This window comes from Narcine bancroftii, chromosome 2 (genome assembly GCF_036971445.1).
Source record: "Narcine bancroftii isolate sNarBan1 chromosome 2, sNarBan1.hap1, whole genome shotgun sequence".
Lineage (NCBI taxonomy): Eukaryota > Metazoa > Chordata > Chondrichthyes > Torpediniformes > Narcinidae > Narcine > Narcine bancroftii.
Window position 1 is genome coordinate 138,978,749 of NC_091470.1, and position 10,368 is coordinate 138,989,116.

Sequence of the window (10,368 nt, forward strand, 5' to 3'; positions counted from 1 at the left end):
AAACCACACCCACAACAAAACCAAGATCCATTCTAGTAAAATTTCCAAGATATACGACAAGAGAAAATATATTGGAGAAGGCAATTTAAAAAATAAGAGAAGACAAAAAAACCACTGGAATACAAAGGTCAATTTTTTTTTTTCTATCCAGATATAAGTTTTGAACTCCTGAAGAAGAGGAAGGAGTTTAATGCAGCAAAAACGACCCTATGGAAAAAAAGGTTATAAATTTATGTTAAAATATCCAGCCATGCTTAAAATACTTGTCCTGGGGCAGCAGAGCAAACTGTTCTCGGATCCGGAAAAAGCACAAAAATTTGCAGAATGCCTACAAAACAGACAGAGAGATGAAGAGATATATCAAAAACAAAAATGACAACAAACTATAGATAAAGAAGAAGAATAAAGTATAAGTAAGAACTAAGAAGAGAAAGAAAAGGAAGAAAGGAAGTAAGGAGGGAATTAAGAGAGTGAGCTTTGTTATTTATGAAGATTAAAATCTTTTCTGGGGGGCTGGGTGGGGAAGAATAACAGTCACTGTGAAATCAGTTGACGCTTGCGAGTGGGTTCGCAAATCCAAATGAAGAGCGGAGATGTGGTTGCCCGACAAGGGACAAAGGGCAACTCAGAGAGGGGAGGGACTATTGGGGTTAAAGGAATTTTAGATATGGGAATAGTGGAAATATTCATCTAAACAAAAATTGATGTATTTCAAATTCAGAAATATTTGCCATCTTAATTTTGGCCCAACTAGGAGGCCGTACCAAATCCATCCATGAACTAATAAATTTAAGTTGGGATGCTTCATAATAATTTTGAAAATGTGGTAAATGTAATCCCCTAACTCATATTTCCAATTTAATATATTCAAAGCTACTCTCGAAAATTTACCTCTCCATAAAAACTCCCTAACCATTTTATTCAAATCTCGAAAAAAGTATTATCAAGTAAATACGAAATAGATTGAAACAAATATTGTTTATGCAGAAAGATATTCATCTTAATTGTATTTATCTTACCCATTAAATTAATAGGTAAATCTTTCCATTTGATCAAATCAGTTTTAATTTTTTTCATTAACAGAACATAATTTAATTTATATAAAGATTGATAATTAACATTCAAAATTATATCCAAATATTTAATTTGATCCGTCAATTTCAAATTAATAATAATCTTATAAATTGAATAATCTCCTTCACTTACCGGTAATATTTCACTTATTTCCCAATTAACTTTATATCCAGAAATCCCAAACCTGTTGACCCTTTCCCATAACTCAGTCCATGATATCCGGGCAACATCAACAGTAAATCTTCAGAGTATAACCTCCTGAACCTGCTGAAACTTTCCCTGCAACTCAGTCCCTGACGTCTGGGCAACGTCACAGTAAATTTTCAGGGGATAAAGTCCCGAACCTGTCGGAACATTCCATGTAACTCAGTCCCTGAAGTCTGGGCAACATACCAGTAAATCTTCAGGGTATAACCTCCCGAACCTGTCGCACCTTACCCTGTAACTCAGTTCCTGACTTCTGGCATCAGAGGATAAAGACCCGAAACTGTTGACCCTGGTAACTCAATCCCTGTCCTCCGGGCAACGTTCCAGTAAATTCTGAGGGGATAAAGTCCAGTGTCCGTTGGTCCTTTCACAGTAAATCCTTCCCAGAATCCGGGCAAAGTCCCAGTAATTCTTCAGGGGAAAAAAGTCCAGAACCCGTTGACAGTATCCCTGTAGCTATTCCCTGATCTGTGGGCAACGTCCCAATAACAGAGGTTAAAGTCCAGAACCCATTTCCCCTTTCCCTATAACACCGACCCTGACGTCCGACCAATGTTCCAGTAAATCTTCAGAGGATAAAGTCCCACAAATGTTGAACCTTTCCCTGTAACACAGTCCCTGAAGTCCGGGCAACGTCCCAGTAAACCTCCAGAGGATAAAGACCCGAAACTGTTCACCCTTTCCCTGTAACTCAATCCCTGACGTCCGGGCAACGTCCAGTATTTCGTCGGGAAAAACTCAAGAACCTGCTGATCCTATTCCTGTAACTCATTTCCTGATGTCTGGGCAACGTCCCAATGAATTGTCAGAGGTTAAAGTCCCGAGCCCATTGGCCCTTCCCCTGTAACACTATCCCTGACGTCAGACCAATGTCCCAGTAACTCTTCAGGGGATAAATCCCACAATTGTTGAACCTTTCCCTGAACCTCAGTCCCTGACATGCAGGCAACGTCCCAGAAAATCTTCAGTTGTTAAAGTCCCGATCCTGTCGATTCTTTCCCTGTAACACAGTTCCTAATATCCGGTCAACGTCCCAGTAACTCTTCAGGGGATAAAGTCCCGAACCTGTCGGACCTTACCCTGTAACTTAGTCCCTGACGTCAGGGCATCATGCCAGTAAATCTTCAGGGGATAAACTCCTGATACTGTTGAACCTTTACCTGTAACTCAGTCCATGACATCCGCGGAACAACGCAGTAATTCTTCAGGGGATAAAGGAACCTGTCGGACCTTGCACTTTAACTCAGTCCCTGACGTCAGGGCAAGGTCCTGGTAAATTATCAGGGGATATTATTCTGAATCTGTTGAACCTTTCCCTGTAACTCAGTCCCTGACGTCCGGACATCGTCCCAGTAAATGTTCAGGGGATAAAGTCCCGAATCTTTCCTGTAACTCTGTCCCTGACGTCGGGGCAACTTACCAGTAAATCCACAGGGGATAATGTCCCGAGCCTTTCCCTTGAACACTGTCCCTGACGTCCAGGCCACATTCCAGTAAATCTTCAGGGTATAACCTCCCAAACCTGTTGACCCTTTCCCGTAACTCAGTCCATGGTATCCGGGCAATAAATCTTTAGGAGATAAAGTCCTGAAAATGTCACACCTTACCCTGTAACTCAGTTCCTGACGTCTGGGCAACGTCCCAGTATATCGTCAGTGGATAAAGTCCGGTGCCAGTTGACCCTTTCAAAGCAAATTCTTCCCAGACGTCCGGGCAAAGTCCCAGTAATTCTGCAGGGGAGAAAGTCCATGACCTGTTGACCCTATACCTATAACTAATTCCCTGATGTCTGGGCAACGTTTCAATAAATCGTCAGAAGTTTAAGTCCCGAAACCATTGGCCCTTTCCTTGTAACACCGTCCCTGAAGTCCGACCAATGTCCCAGTAAATCTTCAGAGGATAAAGTCCCACAACTGTTGTAACTTTCCCTGTAACTCAGTCCCTTAAGTCCGGACAACATACCAGTAAATCTTCAGGGTATAACCTCTTGAACATGTTGAATCTTTCCCTGTAACTCAGATCCTGACATCTGGGTAACTTCCTAGTAAATCTCCAGAGGATAAAGACACGAAACTGTTGACCCGTTCCCTGTAACTCAAGCCCAGACGTCCGGGGAACATCCAAGTAAATAGTCACGGGAAAAAGTCAAGAACCTGTTGACCCTATTCTGTAACTCATTCCCTAATCTCTGGGCAATGTCCCAATAAATCGTCAGAGATTAAAGTCCCGAACCCATTGGCCTTTCCCCTGTAACACTGTCTCTGAGGTCAGACCAATGTCCCAGTAACTCTTCAGGTGATAAAATCCCACAATTGTTGAACATTTCCCTGTACCTCAGTCCCTGACGTCCAGACAAGGTCCCAGTAAATAATCAGGGGATAAAGTCCCGATCCTGTCGATTCTTTCCCTGTAACTCAGTTCCTAATATCCGGTCAACGTCCCAGTAACTCTTCAGGGGATAAAGTCCCGAACCTGTCGGACCTTACCCTGTTACACAATCCCTGATGCCCGGCTCACATTCCAGTAATCCTTCAGGGGATGGAGTCCCGAGCCTGTCGGACCTTTCCCTGTAACTCAGTCCCTGACGTCAAGGCAACATGCCAGTAAATCATCAGGGGATAAAGTCCCAAACCTGTTGACCCTTTCCCCTTAACTCAGTCAGTGATATCTTGGCAACATCCCATTAAACCTTCAGGGGATAAACTCCTGAACCAGTTGTAACTTTCCCTGTAACTCAGTCCCTCACATCCGGGCAACATCCTAGAACGTTTTCAGTGGATTAAGCCACCAAACCGTTGACCCTTTCCCTGTAACACAGTCTCTGACATCCGGGCAACATACCAGTAAATCTTCAGGGGATAAAGTCCGGTATCTGTAGTACCTTACACTGTAACTCATTCCTGACGTCCGGGCAACGTTACAATAAATTGACAGAGGATAGAGTTACGTGCCCGTTGGCCATTTCATAGTAAATCCTTCCCTGACGTCCGAGGAACGTCCCAGTAATTCGTCAGTGGAGAAAGTCCCGAACCTGTTGGACCTTACCCTGAAACAGAGTCCCTGACGTCCAGGCCACATTCCAGTAAATCTTCAGGGGATAAGGTCCAAAACCTGTTGACTCTTTCCCCAAAACACAGTCCATGATATCCGGGCAACATCCCAGTATATCTTCAGGGGATTAAACTCCTGAACCTGTTGTAATTTTCCCTGTAACTCCGTCACTGATGTCCGGGCAACATCCTGGTAAAATTTCAATTGATTAAACCTCAAACCTGTTGACCATTTCTCTGTAACACATTGCCTGACGTCCGGGCAACATACCAGTAAATCTTCAGGGTATAACCTACTGAACCTGTTGAAACTTTCCCTGCAACTATGTCCCTGACATCCGGGCAATAAATCTTCATGGGATATAGTTCGAACCTGTCACACCTTACACTGTAACTCAGTTCCTGACGTACGGGCAACGTCCCAGTAAATCTGCAGAGGATAAAGTTCCGAACCTGTTGACCTTTTCACTGTAACTCAAATCCTGACATTCGGCAACGTACTAGTAAATTTTGAGAGGATAACGTCCCGTGCCAGTTTGCCCTTTCACAGTAAATTCTTCCCAGACGTCTGGGCCAAGTCCCAGTAATTCGTCAGGGGAAAAAGTCCAGAACCTGTTGACCCTATCCCTGTAACTCATTCCCTGATGTCTGGGCAACGTCCCAGTAAATCGTCAGAGGTTAAAGTCCCGAATCCATTGGCCCTTTGCCTGTAACACCGTCCCTGACATCCGACCAATGTCGCAGTAAATATTCAGAGGATAAAGTCCCACAACTGTGGCACCTTTCCCTGTAACTCAGTCCCTGATGTCTGGGCAACGTCCCAGTAAATTTTAAGGTGATAAACGCAAGAACCTGTTGACCCTTTACCTGCAACTCAGTCCCTGATGACCGGGCAACATTGCAGTAATTCTTCAGGGAATAAATTCCAAATCCTGTTGGATCTTACACTTTAGCTCAGTCCCTGACGTCAGGGCAAGGTCCCAGTAAATCATCAGGGGGATAAAGTCCCGAACGTGTCGGACCTTTCCCTGCAACTCAGACCCTTACGTCAGTCAACGTCCCAGTATATCTTCAGGGGATAATGTCCAGAACCTGTTGACCCTATTCCTGTAACTCATTCTCTGATGTCTGGGCAACGTCCCAATAAATCGTCAGAGGCTAAAATCCAGAACCCATTAGCCCTTTCCTTGTAACACCGTCCCTGACGTCACACCTATGTGCCAGTAACTCTTCAGGGAATAAATTCCCACAACTGCTGAACCTTTCCCTGTAACTCAGTCCCTGACGTCTAGGGAACGCCCCAATAAATCTTCAGGGGATACACTCTTGAACGTGACGAAACTTTCCCTAAAACAAAGTTCCTGACGTCCAGGCCACATTCCAGTATATCCTCAGGGGATAACCTCCTGAACCTGCTGAAACTGTCCCTGTAACTCAGCCCCTGATGTCTGGGAAACATTCCAGTAAATCATCAGGGAATAAAGTCACAAATCTGTTGACTCTTTCCCCGTAACTCAGTCCATGATATCCGGGCAACATCCCAGTAAATCGTCAGGGGATAAACTCCTGAACCTGTCGGAACTTTCCATGTAACTAAGTCCCTGACGAATGGGCAACATCCCAGTAAATCTACAGGGTTTAACCCCCTGAAGCTGTTGATTCTTTCCCTGTAAATCATTCCCTGACGCATGGGCAACATCGCAGTAATTCGTCAGGGGATAAAGTCCCCAACCTGTTGACCCTTTCCTTGTAATTCAATCCCTGACGTCTGGCAACGTTCCCGTAAATCTTGAGAGGATAAAGTCCCGTGCCCGTTGGCCCTTTCACAGTAAATCCTTCCCAGACGTCCGGGCAAAGTCTCAGTAATTCTACAGGGGAAATAATTCCAGAACCTGTCGACCCTTTCCCTGTCACACCGTCCCTGATGTCCGACAAATGTCCCAGTAAATCTTCAGAGGATAATGTCCACAACTGTTCAATCTTTCCCTGTAACTCAGTCAGTGACGTCTGGTCAACGTCCCAGTAAATTTTCAGGGGATAAACTCTTGAACCTGTTGAACCTTTAACTGTAACTCAGTCCCTGACGCACGGGCAACATCACAATAATTCTTCAGGGTTTCAATTCCCAAACCTGTTGGACCTTTCCCTGTAACTCAGTCCCTGACGTCCGGATATCGTCCCAGTAAATCCACAGAGGATAAAGTCCCAAACCTGTTGAACCTTACCCTGAAACAGAGTCCCTGACGTCCAGGCCACATTCCAGTAAATCTTCAGGGGATAAGGTCCCAAACCTGTGGACCCTTTCCCCAAAACACAGTCCATGATATGCGGGCAACATCCCAGTAAATCTTCAGGGGATTAAACTCCTGAACCTGTTGTAATTTTCCCTGTAACTCAGTCACTGATGTCCAGGCAACATCCTAGTAAATTTTCAGGGGATTAAACCATAAACCTGTTGACCATTTCCCTGTAACCCAGTCCCTGACATCCGGTAAACATCCCAGTAAATCCTCAGGGGATAAACTCCAGAACCTGCAAGAACTTTCACTGCAACTCAGTCCCTGACATCTGGGCAATAAATCTTTAGGGGATAAAGTTCCGAACCTTTCATTGTACCTCAGTCCCTGAGATCCGGACATCATCCCAATAAATCCACAGGGGATAAAGCCACGATCATGACGGACCTTACCCTGAAAAACATCCCCTAACCTCCAGGCCACATTCCAGTAAATCTTCAGGGGATAAAGTCTTGAACCTGTTGGAACTTTTCCTTTAACTAAGTCCCTGACGTCCGGGCAACATCCCAGTAAATAGTTAGGGGATAAAGTCCTGAACAGGTTGCACCTTTCCCTGAAACTCAGTCACTATCATCTGGGCAACTTCCCATTATATCTTCAGTGGATAAAGGCCCGTAACTGTTGAATCTTTCTCTGTAACAGTCCTTTACGTCCGGGAAACGTCCTAGTAAATCTTCACTTCCTTCTTCTATCTGATTGAGACCTTTCCCTGTTGTTCGATGACCAAATCTGCACACAATTCTATAACTTTGGCCTCACCGATGCCTTCTTCAACCATTACCTCTTGGACTCAGTGTTGTGATTTTTGAAGGTCAATGTATCAAAAGCCAACTTAACGACCCTGTCCCCCAGTGACATCACTTTCAAGGGATGAGGTCTCTGTGTTTCCCGGATCACCTCTGTTCCACCACTCTCCTCAGGGCCCGACCGTTTACCGTGGACGATCTCAGGGCACGAACGTTCATCGTGGATGATCTCAGGGCCCGACAGTTCACCGTGCACGTCCAACTGTGGTTTGCCATTCCAAAATGCCACTCCTCCCGCCCGCCATCTGCGTTCAGTTCTATCCACACCTCGCAGCCACCATCTGTGTTCAGCTCCACCCAAACCTCCCACCCACCGTCTATATTCAGCTTCAACCACATGTCCCCTTTCAGTTCAGAAACGTGATTCAACACCGATTGTATCAGGGTGTTTATTGTGAATGTTTACAAGTTCGCCGACTTTAGCAGGAACTCCCATCGATCTTCCCCAAAGACGGGTGGCATCTGCCACGGGATCCGCCGCTGACCAGATGGTGGATGAAGGCGGTCCGGCTGGTGGGTTGGCAGACATTCGAAACAGCCTCTGGAGGGGAGTGAACAGTTGGACAGGTGATGGGCATTGAGGGGTGACGCGAGGCAAGCAGAGAATCATCAGAGAACCATTCCACATTTTACTGGGTGGTTCTATACCAGGATGGACATGTGGATCTGCAGGTGTGAATGTAGTTGTCCCTTGCCCCTTCTCCTGGTTCACCGCCACTTTTTCTTTTTTTCTCTCTCCCTCTCTCTCTGTAAACAGAACCATAATCACCCCCTCACTTTGGACCATCCTCTTCTCCTGTCCTCTCTTGTCAAACTCAGTGATCTGTCTCCCTTCAACCTCCATCCACCCCCCTTTCTCTCTGACGTGTTCCTTTTGAGAGTGGGGGGAGAGGGCGGGGGGGGGGAGAGGGCGGGGGGGGGGGAGAGGGCGGGGGGGAGAGGGCGGGGGGGGGAGAGGGCGGAGGGGAGAGGGCGGGAGGGGAGAGGGCGGAAGGGAGAAGGCGGAGGGGAGGGGGAAGAGCAGGGGAGTGCAGGAGAGACCAACTCACCAATACATGGAAGGAGCTTCATTACATCTCACTGGGTTCAGTCCACTGGTATCCAACAATGGCGAACTCGTCTGATGGAGAGAGAGGGAGAGAGAGATGAGGAGGGAGGGAGAGAGGGAGAGAGAGAGGGGGGAGGGAGAAAGAGGGGGGAGGGAGAGAGAGAGGGGGAGGGAGAGAGAAGGGGGGAGGGGAGAGAGACTGGGGGGGAGAGACTAGGGGGGGAGAGACTGGGGGGGGGAGAGACTGGGGGAGAGACTGGGGGGGGAGAGACTGGGGGGGAGAGACTGGGGGGGAGAGACTGGGGGGGAGAGACTGGGGGGGAGAGACTGGCGGGGAGAGACTGGCGGGGAGAGACTGGGGGGGAGAGACTGGGGGGGAGAGACTGGGGGGGGAGAGACTGGGGGGGGAGAGACTGGGGGGGGAGAGACTGGGGGGGAGAGACTGGGGGGGGAGAGACTGGGGGGGGAGAGACTGGGGGGGAGAGACTGGGGGGGGAGACTGGGGGGGAGAGACTGGGGGGGAGAGACTGGGGGGGGAGAGACTGGGGGGGGAGAGACTGGGGGGGAGAGACTGGGGGGGAGAGACTGGGGGGGAGAGACTGGGGGGGAGAGACTGGGGGGGAGAGACTGGGGGGGAGAGACTGGGGGGGAGAGACTGGGGGGGAGAGACTGGGGGGGAGAGACTGGGGGGGAGAGACTGGGGGGGAGAGACTGGGGGGGAGAGACTGGGGGGGAGAGACTGGGGGGGAGAGACTGGGGGGGAGAGACTGGGGGGGAGAGACTGGGGGGAGAGACTGGGGGGGAGAGACTGGGGGGGAGAGACTGGGGGGGAGAGACTGGGGGGGAGAGACTGGGGGGGAGAGACTGGGGGGGAGAAACTGGGGGGGGGAGAGACTGGGGGGGGAGAGACTGGGGGGGGAGAGACTGGGGGGGGAGAGAGACTGGGGGGGGAGAGACTGGGGGGGAGGGACTGGGGGGGGAGAGACTGGGGAGAGAGAGACTGGGGAGAGAGAGACTGGGGAGAGAGAGACTGGGGGGAGAGAGACTGGGGGGGAGAGAGACTGGGGGGGAGAGAGACTGGGGGGAGAGAGACTGGGGGAGAGAGAGACTGGGGGGGAGAGAGAGAAGGGGAGGGAGAAAGGGGGTGGGAGAGAGGGGGAGGGAGAGAGGGGGAGGGAGAGAGAGGGGGGAGGGAGAGAGGGGGAGGGAGAGTGGGGGAGGGGGAGAGGGGGAGAGAGAGAGGGGGAGAGAGAGAGGGGGAGAGAGAGAGGGGGAGAGAGAGAGGGGGAGAGAGAGAGGGGGAGAGAGAGAGGGGCAGAGAGAGAGGGGCAGAGAGAGAGGGGCAGAGAGAGAGGGGCAGAGAGAGAGGGGGAGAGAGAGAGGGGGAGAGAGAGAGGGGGAGAGGGAGAGGGGGAGAGAGAGAGGGGGAGAGAGAGAGGGGGAGAGAGAGAGGGGGAGAGAGAGAGGGGGAGAGAGGGAGGGGGAGAGAGGGAGGGGGAGAGAGGGAGGGGGAGAGAGGGAGGGGGAGAGAGGGAGGGGGAGAGAGGGAGGGGGAGAGAGGGAGGGGGAGAGAGGGAGGGGGAGAGAGGGAGGGGGAGAGAGGGAGGGGGAGTGAGAGAGGGGGAGTGGGAGAGGGGGAGTGGGAGGGGGGAGTGGGAGGGGGGAGTGGGAGGGGGAGTGAGAGAGGGGAGTGAGAGAGGGGGAGTGAGAGAGGGGGTGAGAGAGGGGGTGAGAGAGGGGGAGGGAGAGAGGGGGAGGGAGAGAGGGGGAGGGAGAGAGAGGGGGAGGGAGAGAGGGGGAGGGAGAGAGGGGGAGGGAGAGAGGGGGAGGGAGAGAGGGGGAGGGAGAGAGGGGGAGGAGAGAGGGGGAGGGAGAGAGGGGGAGGA

At 50.1% G+C, this 10,368-nt stretch overlaps 1 long non-coding RNA gene across 2 annotated transcripts; it reads right to left on the bottom strand.

Moving 5' to 3' along the window:
• Nucleotides 1–313: 313 nt before the first annotated feature.
• Nucleotides 314–8,614, bottom strand: LOC138754228 (uncharacterized). Of its 2 annotated transcripts, XR_011351611.1 has the most exons (3): nt 8,484–8,590; nt 1,207–7,975; nt 314–328 (listed from the first exon to the last, which is right to left on the bottom strand). It is a non-coding gene; the product is annotated as an uncharacterized lncRNA (long non-coding RNA). The 2 variants fall into 2 exon arrangements; XR_011351610.1 differs by lacking the exon at nt 314–328 and having other exon boundaries at nt 7,808–7,975; nt 8,484–8,614.
• Between the last annotated feature and the right edge of the window lie 1,754 nt (nt 8,615–10,368).